This window comes from Pelodiscus sinensis, chromosome 1 (genome assembly GCF_049634645.1).
Source record: "Pelodiscus sinensis isolate JC-2024 chromosome 1, ASM4963464v1, whole genome shotgun sequence".
NCBI classification, from domain to species: Eukaryota; Metazoa; Chordata; order Testudines; family Trionychidae; genus Pelodiscus; species Pelodiscus sinensis.
In genome coordinates this window covers 252,813,545-252,826,347 of record NC_134711.1, presented here as the reverse complement: position 1 = coordinate 252,826,347, position 12,803 = coordinate 252,813,545, and the positions used below count along the sequence as shown (strand labels likewise).

Here is a 12,803-nt window from a genome sequence, read left to right as displayed (position 1 = left end):
AGATGCATGGCAATATTAATTCTATTTTTAACCAACATTGTTGAGCAATTTCACATTCTGAATTGGTGTTGGATTTGGATGGCTCACATAGAGCTAAAAGAAGGAATTGACACTAGCTAGTACTAGTGTCTTTTTTTGGTTAACATTAAAAATTAGGATTATGACCATATTATAATAAACTCTGTGCAACACAATAAAATCAAATGAGCCATACTTACAATCTTTTTTTTTTTGTCTTACGCCAGACATATTCCTATTGACATACTCATTTAATCAAGAGTGACTCGGTGCAAGGACTGCATGTTTCAACCTCAAAAAAGTATGTTCCTTAGAATTAAAAATACAGAGCAGTTAGATATTGGCATGAGTTCAAGATATGAATTAAATTAACAGTTTAAATAGTTTCAGTAATACATCCATTTAAAATTGAAAGATTTAAAAAAAGAGTCTATTTTAAGAAATAATTGGGTTTTTAATGCTTGTACTTCACTATTACTAACTAAACGTGGGGTTATGCTGTTGCAGGAGGTAAACATGAGTATTTTAAAAGCTTTCTGAATGTTACTGTGTTTCTTAGTAGAAAACATGGCAACACTGTTTCACATATTCTGAATTTTACTACGCCGTAGTATTCCCTTGCTTAGTAAATCTTTCTGTTAAATATCGTTGGCTAAGTGAATGGTATAGCAATTTTTAAATTATTAACAAAACACTGATGTTAATGTCCTAGAAAGGGGGAATGAAAGCATAACTTGCTTACAAGGGAGCAAATCCTCAATTTCTCAATAGGTGATTATACCCTGAAAAGTGACTTTGTAAAAATGTAATATTCCTTGTGGCACGGTGATTTCCAGGACAAATCAATCAGCTTGCAAACAAAAAGGTACGGTTTTCTAACTGCCAGCCATATAACCTCACTCTGGGATATGGCAGTCATGCTGGTTTCTCTCCATTCTATGTATCATTGCCAGTTGAAGGCAATGCACTTCCACTTGTGTCACGAAGGACACATTCTGATGGATTGCACAGGTATAAGTGAGGGAACGATTTGGTCTGCAGATTCTCTCTAACTGGGAATGGTATGTGGGATAGAGAACATCAGGTATGACTGTGAGAGACCAAGGGCATTGACATATGTGGCAGTCATTTTACTTGCAACCTGAGCAAATTTTATATGGAATCAGATTCAGTGAATACTGAACCCCAGAATGCCATATGGGGTTAAATAATTTTTGTAGCTAAAAGCCCACTTCAAGGTTTGTTTGCACATTATTTTTAAATCTGCAGAGACCTGAAAATTGCAATGAAACTGATTTTCAGCTGGTGAAAATCAGGAGACCTCTACTGAAGTCAATGGAGTCCACATAGAGTCAGAACTGTGCTGTCTCTCTCTTTGGGATCAATCCCATAATCCTCTGTCTGGCAAAATTCATTTTTATCTGAACTCAGGCTTTAAACACAGATACTGAATAGCACTGCAATGCTAATAATATTATGAGTCTTGAGGGGGCACAGAGAATGACCTACTTCACTCATACAGCAGCACTGCCTTCTGATCTGTAAGTGACATTGGCATCACTATTGTCAGCAAACTGCATAACAATCAACCTCCCCAGGCTACGTAGAATTTCATGGCTCCTGAAGTGTTACAATATTTATGGAAATAACCTTGTAAGTAGAAGTATTTTAAGGTCACATAATTCCATTTTCTACTGAAAAAGAATTGCCCAATTAACTTGACAATTGTAAACCACAATGTCTTGTCCCTTTAAATCTCTTTAACAGACTGGTGTTTAGTTTGTCAATTAGACTGATTTATTTTATAAGGCTCAGTGTGTTAAATTTAGTCCTCTTGGTAATTTTAGCCACTCATATCTCATCTTTCTCTGTAAGTGTAATATAACACAACAGCTATGCAGTAAGGTAATATTTGTCACTAGTGAGATTGTAATATTGTTCTCTGTGTCAAATTTATAGCACACCTTTGGTGCTGAAGTACTTGAATGTAACCACATAAGCTGTGTAATACATTGGAGCAGCACCTTTGTAAATGGTGCTTAATAGAAGTAATCCAAACAAATAAGCAAAAAAGAAGGACATTTCCTACAATAATCACATGCTGTGTCTATCTGAAATTACTTCATAAACTCACTAAGGTAATTTCATTCTCCTCCCAACGAGATGAGTACTGTAGATCCATCTCTCCTCTTTATGTGCACCAACATGCAGTTTTTATTGTTTTATAGTGGCAAGAAAAAAAGGACATATCTAGCTAAGAATTTTAGCACTTCCAGAAAATATCAGCATTCTTTTATAGTTTTTCTCTTGGTGTGGGAAATTAGAGCAATCCAGAATATATTCATTTATGTAGAAAAGGAAAGTTTATGTGTAATACATGTATTAAAGACTTTGATTGCCTATGTACTGTCCTCAGTCCTGTAGAGTACGACAATTCAACTGTTTCTGCTCTGAGGATCTTGTGATCTAAGAGAAATAAAATAAGTAAAAATAAGTGCTCCTTTAACCTCATTTAATTGTGGACTTTTTCATCAGGAAATACTTAATTCTCATATTATATATAGCGTGTGTCCAAGGAAAAAACTCAATTTCTATGTAACAACATTGGCAAAAGCAGAAATCCTCAGTAGGTTAGAGTTTTGGCTGGATGTGGCATTCAAGAAATTAAAGAACTCTCAGTAAAATGTGTTTTATTTCCTTTCTTGCTCACTAGGTTTTCTGTTGAGCAACACAGTATGTTGTGTGTCAGCTAATATTTAAAGTAAACAATACTGAAAAACCTCTATTAAATAATGTGTTACTACTACCAATTACATACAAGTATGTATGGTATGGTGAGGATGAAAGCTGAAAAGCATAAAGATCATTTATTACATCTATGTAATGAGTGCTTGACCCAACTGTAACATGTATGTGTTGAGCTTGCAAACTCTGCATTCTTAATTTTTTGTTCATTTGCAACAATACCAATATTCAAGTTTTCTATAAAGGTGATCTCCATTAACAAATAGTTCTGCATACCTTTGCTTTGTTTTTGCAGGACTAGGAGAAACTCTCAATATCCTCCTTTCTAGGTTCTCCATTTCCACTGAGTACCCTTCCATTTCATCTAAACAGATTTGATCCAGAACCTGCACCCCCATTTAGGAATATGGGAAAAGCATATGGTTGTTATCCTTTGACACAAATGTGTTCCTCACTGTGGGGCATGCTTGTTATAACCTTCAGGACTGTTATGACATTTATAGTCCTATTTATGTGTATATAACTCAAATGCATCTTTATTACACTAGTGAAAACCATCTGACTTCATAAATATTGTACATCACAAGTGACCAAATACAATGCCCAGTTTTTGCAGTCAAAGAGCATCTTTCCATTGACATCATTGGGGGCTTGTCTAGCCTGCATTCCTCTCTCAAAAGAGGAATGCAAATGAAGCAGATAAAAAATTCAAATGAAGCACGGATTTGCAAATCTCACGCTTCATTTGCATAATCTCATGAGAGCGCTTTTTCGAACTAGAACAATTCATCAAATTTATATAAGAACATCAGAATGGGTCAGACCAATAGTCCATCAAGCCCTGTATCCTGCCTGCCGAGAGTGGCCAATTCTAGATGCCCCAGAGGGAGGGATCACAACAAGTAATCCTTACATGATCCCTTCCCTTTCACCAACCTCCAGAGAAACAGAAGCTAGGGACACCATTCCTACCAATCCTGGCTAATAGCAATTGATGGATCTAATTTCCATGAATCTATTTATCTCTTTTTTGAGCTCTATTAAAGTCCTAGCCTTCACCACGTCCTCCGATAAGGAGTTCCACAGGTTGACTGCGCTGAGTGAAGAAAAACTTCCTTGTGTTTGTTTTAACCTGCTGCCTCTTAATTTCATTTGGTGACCCCTAGTTCTTATATTGTGGGAATAAGTAAATAACTTTTCCATATTCACTTTTTCCACACCAGTCATGATTCAATAGACCTCCATCATATCCCGGCTTAATCTCCTCTTTTCTAAACAGAAACATCCAAGTCTTTTTAATTTCTCTTCATATGGGACCCGTTCCAAAACCCTAATAATTTTTGTTGTCCTTTTCTGAACCTTTTCCAATACTAATATATCTTTTTTGAGATGAGGTGACCACATCTGTCTGCAGTATTCAAGATGTGGATGTATCATGGTTTTATATGGAGGCATTAAGATATCTTCTGTCTTCTTCTCTATCCCTTTTGCTTTTTTCACTGCCTCTGCACACTGAGCAGATGTTTTCAGAGACCTATCCACAGTGACTCCAAGATCTCTTTCTTGAGTAGTTGTAGCTAAATTAGTCCCCATCATACTGTACGTATAGTTGGGATTATTTTTTCCAATGTGCATTACTTTACATTTATCAACATTAAATTTCATTTGTCATTCTTTGCCAAATCACTTAATTTGGTGAGATCTTTTTGAAGCTCTTCACAGTCTGCTTTGATCTTAACTATCTTAAGCAGTTTGGATTCATCGGCAAATTTTGCCACCTCACTGTTCACTCCTTTCTCTAGATCATTTATAAATAAGTTGAATAGGATTGGTTCCAAGACAGGCCCTTGGGGGGCCCCACTAGTTACCTTTCTCCATTCGGAAAACTTACCATTCATTCCTCAGCTCACATCCACAGCTGTGAAGACTGATGCAAAGAATTCATTTAATTTCTCTGTAATGTCCTTATCATCCTTGAGTTCTCCTTTAGCATCTCAATCATCTGATTCTTGTGGCCCCCTCATTGTTTAGCAGTCTTCCAGTTTCTGAATTACTTTTTGAGTCTTTGACTAGCTGTTCTTCAAATTCTTTTTTGGCTTTCCTAATTATATTTTTACATGTCATTTTGACAGTTTCCTTACTTTCCTCACTATGATTTAACTTCCACTTAAGGAACAATGCCTTTCTGCCTCTACTGTTTATTTTTCTTAGCCGTTTAGCAACAGTGGGCCTTTTTTAGCTTTCTTTTTATCTTTATACATTTAAGTTGAGCCTCTATTATGGTGTCTTTAAAAATTTCTGTGAAGCTTACAGTTTTTTCACTTTTGACACATTTTAATTTCTGTGGGTATGTCTACACTACCACCCTAGTTCGAATTAGGCTGGTTAATGTAGTAATACGAACTTGCAAATGAAGCCTGGGATTTGGATTTCCCGGGCTTCATTTGCATGTTGCCGGGCGCTGCCATTTTTAAATGTCCGCTAGTGCGGACTCCGTGCCCGCGACTACACGCGGCACGAAATAGATAGTTCGGACTAGGCTTCCTACTCCGAACTATCTATTTCGTGCCGCGTGTAGCCGCGGGCACGGAGTCCGCACTAGCGGACATTTAAAATGGCGGCGCCCGGCAACATGCAAATGAAGCCCGGGAAATTCAAATCCCGGGCTTCATTTGCAAGTTTGTATGACTACATTAACCACCCTAGTTCGAACTAGGGTGGTAGTGTAGACATACCCTGTTATACTAACCTCCTCATTTTTGTGCAGTTCCCCTTTCTGAAACTAAATGCTACAGTATTGTGTATTTTTCCTACTACAGGGATCTTAAATTTAAACATATTATACTCTCTATTACCAGTTGGTCCAGCTTTTCTCAGCTTTTGGACCAGATCCTGTACTCCACTGAGGACTAATTGCCTCTTCTCTTGTGGGTTCCAGAACCAGCTGTTCCAAAAACCAGTAATTTAAAGTGTCAAGAAACTTTATCTCTGCATCCCATCCTGAGGTGACATGTACCCAGTTATTACATGGAGAGTTGAAAGCCCCCATTATTACTGAGGCTCCTCTTTCTAACTTGTAACCAGCTTTTGAAATTGGGCCAAAATGTTTGCAGAGTGAACAGACAGTTGATAATCATATTTTCATTTCAAAACTGTTGCAGTGATTACTCTTTCAGGACATTATGTTGAAAAGGTACCTAAGCTAACTTCTACAATGTTGCTACCATATTTCCTCCATCTCTATTAAAAATAAAAAAAATATAAAAAGCTCATGTAGACAAAATGTAGAGGAAGCAATTTGTAGATGAGGTTAATGAAATTAATCAAATAATAACACTATTTACAATTTTAAAAGGATGAACAGATGGTCTTAACAAGGTTGAAAGAATCAAAATAAAATTTAGTCCATGTGTTTGCTAAAACAGCTCTGCTTCACGTAAACATGACTGTTTGCTTTTCTAATAACAAAAATATTATTGAATACAATTTTATGTATTGTTCTATTTGCAGTAAAATTAATCTATAGTCTTGTAGTCTCTGTGGTACTAAAGATAATCTGTTTTAAATGGCTAGCAGTAGAAATTAGAGCAAATGTACCTTCACAACCAGAAAGAAGACTTTCATCCAGATGGAATTAAAGCTAAATATTGAGTGATAGTGAGTTTTTTTACCACTCATCTTTTCCATAGGTGTATTTTGTCTTGACTGTATACCTTCATCTAAACCCTTCCTACATAGACATATTCACCAGCAATAGTGCAAAGTAATTTAGAATCCTCTGACCCAACAAAATGTGACTAGGGCTATGTTCTCACATTACATAAACTGCAATTCCAATTCATGTCAACTGAAAAATTCATATGCAGTAAACAGATAATGTGTTTAATTTACAAATTAATGTTATGCCTATCTAAAGCACATGCCCAAGTTGTAAGGATTTTTAATAAGAGATATTTGCTTCTACCAAACTTTTAATTTAAGCCACTGTGGAAATGCATGAATTAGCATCATGTAATATTAAAAATGCCTCCCTGTGATACAAACTAGGGTTGGTTGAACATTTTCTGGGAAAAACAATTTTGTCCTCCAGACAGGTGCTTTGAAGTGAGTACTGATGCATTATTATTGCAAGAAATGCATGGGGAGGAGCACCCAAACTTTTATCTAAGACACAAACTATTCCCCCAAGAGACCCACTATTCTACAAGAGATGGAGGTTCTGGCCATGAAGTAGACAATCACTTTCCTGAGATAGTACCAGCAGGAAACCTCTTTCAGCTGGTCACCACACAGATTCCCCTCTGATGGACCACTAGCATGAAGAACACCAATGCTTGGATTATGAGGTCATGCCACTCACTTCAGCCTTATGATTTTTGTTTGTCACATCAGCCATTGAAGGCCCAGGCAAATGTGAACTTCTTCTTCCAAATGGGAGGAGAAAAGAAAGGGCCAAAACTGGATATCCTCTAAAGGGGAAAGGTGTCTGGGAGGGTATACCTATCCCACACTTGTTTATCAGGGGTTAACCACACTCTGTGGGCTGAATCTGGACATTAGGCCTCACATACTCCCCAGGCCAGCAATCCAGCCTGCCTTGTGTAGAAGGTAGTCTCATTGACTCTGGCTACTAGTTCATGCTGCCCTAGGATTCAGGTCACTATGGAAACAGGGAGTTAGACCACTTGGGCTGACAAACCCCTACTTTACTTCCCTCACAACCAGGCATTACCCTGATAGTAGTACCTACACTGCAAGAGTAACTTCTGGTTCTTGAGTTCTATAAAAGAGTAACTGACATTTCCCTATTCATTTTTCCTCTATCAGTCATGATTTTACAGGCGTTTATCACCTCCCCTCTTGGCTGTCTCTTTTCTAAGGTGAACAGATCCAGTTTTTTTAATCTATTCCCATCTGGAAAGTGTTCCTGTCCTGCAAGAATTTTTGTTGCCCTTACCTGCATCTTTTCCAATTTTGATATAATTGGTTATGAAATGGGGTGAACAGAACTGCACCCCATATAAAAAATTGGGTATACTTTGCAATTATATTGTGATCTCATGATATTTTCTGTGTTATGTATTCCTTCACTAATGATGTCTACCCTTTCGTTAGCTTTTTTTTTTTAAACTTCTCTAGCACACTGAATGGATGTTTTCTGAGGAGTATCCACGGTGAGTTCAAGATCTCTTTCTTGAATAGCAACGTCTTATTTAGAATAGATTTGGGATTATTTTTCTACTATGCATTACTTTACATTTATCAACATTGAATTTCATCTGCCATATTCTTACCCAATCATCTAATTTTGTGAGACCCCATAGTAATTTTGTACAGTCACCATTTGCCATAACTATCTTGAGAAGTTTTGTATCACTTGCAAATTTTGCCACCTCTCTGTTTACCCACTTTTCTGGGTTATTTATAAATACGTTGAACAGCATAGGTCCCATTAAAGTTCCTTGGGAAATTCCAGTACATGCATCTCTCCATTATGAAAACTGACTATTTCTTCCTGCATTTTGTTTCCTATCTTTAAACAGTTATTGATCCACGATTCTCTTGTCTCATGACTGCTTCGTTGTCTTAAGAGCCTCTGGAGAGAGACCTCATCAAAGGCTTTCTCTAAATCCAAGCACACTATTCTGAGTGAATTACCCTGGGCTGGTCAATATTCTTGTTGACCCCCTCAAAGAAGTCTAATAGGTTGGTGAGGTATGCGTTCTCTTTACAGAAGCCACTCTTACTCTTCCCCAATACATCATGTTTAACTGTGTGTCTGATCATTTTGTTCCTAACTATAGTTCAAACTAATTTGCCTGGTTGAACTTAAATTTACTGGCTTGTAATTGCCATGATCTGGCAATCTGGAGTCTTTTAAAAATGACTTTATATTAGCTACTCTCCAGTCATCTTGTATGGAGACTGATTGAAACAATGGGCTACATACCACAGTTAGTAGTCCTGCAGTTTCATAACTAGGTTCCTTCTGAACTCTTGGGTGAATACAATTGGCACTCAATAACTTATTACGGTTTACTATTTAATTTTGTTCCTAAAACTACTCTACTGATTTCTCAGCCTAGGACAGTTCCTTATATTTTTCACCAGAAAAGAGTAGTTTGGATGTGAGGCTCTTCCCCATCTCTTCTGCAGTGTAGACTGATGTAAAGAATTAATTTAGCTTCTGTGCAATGGACTTATCTTCCTGGAGTGCTGTTTTAGTCCCTTGATAATTCAGCTGTTTCAACGGCTGTTTCTACTTCTGACATACTTTTTTGTTAGGTTTTGTGTCCCTAGCTACATTGAATTTTTTCTTGACTTGCCTTATTACACTTTAACACTTGATTTGCCAAATTCCTCACGAGGACTATGCTTCTAATCTTTAACAGATTTGTTTGTCTGCTTTTTAACCATGTTGTTTTGTAAATAGTTTCCAGACAGCTTTTAATTATTTTATTCTTGTGATTTTTCCATTTCATTTGTTTTATTAGCACCTTAACTATTTATGTTATGTGCTTCTTTGGTGGGTTTCTTTGGCATTTTTCCTCCTACAAAGATGTTAAATTTAGTTGCATTATGGTTGCTACCACCGAGAGATTCAGCTCTATCCCCACTCCCTGCATTAGATCCTGTGCTCAATTCAGGACTAAATCAAAAATTGCCTTTTTCCTAGTAGGGAGCAGGATAACTGCTCTCAGAAACAGTCATTTATGGTGTCTAAAATTCATCTCTACACCCTTACTAAGGGACATATACCTAGTCAATATGAGGATAGTTGAAATCTCCTCTTATTATTCCATTTTCCACCTTTGCTGCCTCTCTAGTATCCCTGAGCATTTCAATCACTGTCACCACTTTGGTCAAATGTCAGTAGTATGTTCCCACTGCTATGTTCTTATTGTTCAAGCACAGAATTTTTATCCATGGAGATTCTATGGCACAGTAGTTCATTTAAGATTTTTAGTTCATTTGATTCTGTGTTTTATTTCAAATCCAGTGTTATTCCACCTGCAGCACAACCTGCTCTCTCATTCCTATATATTTTGAATCCTAGTTTTATCATGACCCATTGATTATCCTCATTCCACCAACTTTCTGAGATGTCTATGGTATCAATATCCTCACTGAATGCCAGCTACTCTAATTCACTCACAGTATTTAGACATTTAGCATTTGAGTATAAGCACTTGTACATTTTATCCTTCACTTGTTGGCCTTCATGTGTTTTATTTAAATGAGATAGTTTTATGATTGACAGTTCTGACCTAACTCTTTCCGGTACTTTCCCACCTTTTTTCCTATCACCTTCACTAAATATAGAGTTCCCCTCTTTAATAAATTCACCCCCTGGGATGTCTCTGCCCTAATAATATGCTCCCCTCAGTGGTGAAAATAAAATTCATTTCTTCCTGATGCAGAGGATAGGGGTATACCAACAAAGGAGGGCATGTGACCTCCCCATTGGTTCCACCCCCTTCCATCCCAGGGCCCCACACTTTCTCTTCCCTTCCTCCTCATCTAACATATTACCTGCAGGAAGGTGGGGCTGGGAGCACTACAACACCTGGAGAAGCTGTTGGCAGTTCTACTCCTTTTCCTGCTGTCCTCACAGTGGTGAAAGGAGCAGAACTCCCAGTCCTTCCCCTGGCCCTTTCACAGAACTTCGTCTTCTCTGGCTCCACACAGAAGCAGAGGACGGGACTGGAGGTACTTTCCCCACTCCTTTCCCTGCTGCTTCTCAGAGGGGTTGGGGGGTAGTATGGTGTTTTTCTAGCATACCAGTTATAAATCGCTTGTGGACTGGACTGTCCCACTTACTTACCAATGTGTTGTGCCAACCCACACCAGCTTTCTTTCACCTCTGGCTCCTCTGACCTACCAGCTTTCCTCCTCCCTCACTTTACAAAATTCTCTACAACTCTTTTAGTTTTACATGCCAGCAATTTGGTTCCATTTTTATGTATATGAAATCCATCCTGCTTAAATAGATCCTCCTTCCCTAGAAGGTTCCCCAGTTCCTAATAAACCTAACTCCCTCCTTCGCACACTGTTGTGTGATCCATAGTGTGAGACCTTGCAGTTCTGCCTGTCTTCCTGGCCCTGCATGTGGAACTGGAAGCATTTCAAAGAATACTACAATGAGGGTACGTCTAAACTACATGGCTCTGTCGACGGAGCCATGTAGATTTGTTGTTTTGGCAAAGTCAAATGAAGCCGCAATTTAAATGATCGCGGCTTCATTTAAATTTACATGGTTGCCGCGCTGAGCTGACAAACAGCTGATCAGCTGTTTGTCCACTCAGCACGCTAGTCTGGATGCTCCCCTGCCGACATCAAAGCCCTTTGTCGGCAGCCCCGGTAAACCTCATCCCACGAGGAATAACGGGGCTGCCGACAAAGGGCTTTGATGTCGGCAGGGGAGTGTCCAGACTAGCACGCTGAGTGGACAAACAGCTGATCAGCTGTTTGTCGGCTCAGCGTGGCAGCCATGTAAATTTAAATGAAGCCACAATCATTTAAATCGCGGCTTCATTTGACTTTGCCTATGTGTCTAATCTACATGCCTCTGCCGACAGAGGCATGTAGTCTAGACACAGCCTGAGTGTCCTGGTCTTTAATTCCTCACCTAGATACCTACCTTTGGCCTTCAGGATCTCTTTTATCCCTTTCCTTATGCCATTGGCTTCTTATGCACCCTGACCACATGCTCCTCCCCAGCACTTCACGTATGTTCTTCTTTGAAGTCTTGTCAGATCTGTAAGCTTTGTTCCTGGCAGGCAATTTACCACAAGGTTCTCCCAGACATCACAACAGAACTATCTGTATTTTTAATAATGGAATCCTGATTACTATTACCTAATCCTTCTTAGCATTGGGGGTTCTGTTCCCCTGGAGGGGATAGCACTGAAAACTGTTAGAAGCACTAAAAAAAAAAGTTGCCCCAGTTTGTACTCACCACCAGAGCATCTGAATGCCTAAACACTAATGAATAACTTACATTGGCAGAATTCAATACATTGCGGCTTCGCAAACTGTGACCGAGGCAATGGGCATAGCATTCCCTTACGCACATCTGGCCTGATTCACTCATTGCCCCTAACTCATTACTGTTATAATGGGTATTTTAAAGATGTCACGTAAGGTATCATGCCAACTGATAACACAATGGCCATTAATATTATTATGTAAAGTATCTATTGACCATGTATGAATAATTATATAAGTGTGCTGGAAATATGTTTTTAATAGCAGATGTGACCAGGCTGGTGGAAGCCAGGGTGAGGTAACTGTGCTGCGAAGAGCCTGCTGCTGTCAGGCCTCTGAGCCAAAGCTGCATGCAGGGTCTTTTGGAAGGTGGTGACAGAACCCTTTATTGTGAGTGAAACCGTTAAACACCAGAGCAACTTTTCTGTGTTACTGATCACCTTTAATATCATGTAATATCATTCCCAGTCAACTTCAGGGTTGCCTTTTGCTGAAAATAATTTCAATGAATCGTATAGAAAAAGTTACGGACAACCAAACCATTTTTACAGACACATTCTTGCATAATATAACGATGGCTCAAAAGGACAAAAGTGAACTGTAGTCGATATGCATGTTGACATAAAGCTATTCCTATTATAGCCAACCCAACCCAAATCATCCCCCTCTGGATCCTCCTCCCACACTGCCAGGTGATGCCCAGGAGCAGGTCACCTACCTTGGGCTAAGAGCCACCACTAGTGACTGCCTCATTGTGGCTTACTAGTGGGGAGACTAGGGGAGTCTGCTAAGCCTGGCCTGCTGTTTCCTGTCCCCCACCCCGTCAGCCGCAGGAAGCCTGACAGGGGTGTGTGCTGTATCCACTCTCACCAAAAGCTGATGCTGTGCTGAAGCTTGTGATGCCAATGAAGAGTTCAAAGCTGGAGATGGAACAGCCCCCACCAGCAAGCAGCAGGTCAGAGGGAGCTCCTGACTGGAGAATTCCTGTCTATTCCCTTGCCTGGGGAATTGCAAACTCTGGAGCTGCCCATGACAAGGAGCTCATGCAGGGA

At 39.1% G+C, this 12,803-nt stretch overlaps 1 protein-coding gene and 1 long non-coding RNA gene across 3 annotated transcripts in view; one reads left to right on the top strand and one right to left on the bottom strand.

Annotated features, from left to right (window-relative positions):
* The window catches only part of GPC6 (glypican 6), a 1,157,112-nt gene that overhangs the window by 514,128 nt on the left and 630,181 nt on the right, over positions 1-12,803 (top strand). The window lies entirely within an intron of this gene.
* Positions 2,204-11,844, bottom strand: LOC112544226 (uncharacterized). The gene is made up of 3 exons (XR_003087553.2): positions 11,765-11,844; positions 3,040-3,149; positions 2,204-2,484 (listed from the first exon to the last, which is right to left on the bottom strand). It is a non-coding gene; the product is annotated as an uncharacterized LOC112544226 (long non-coding RNA).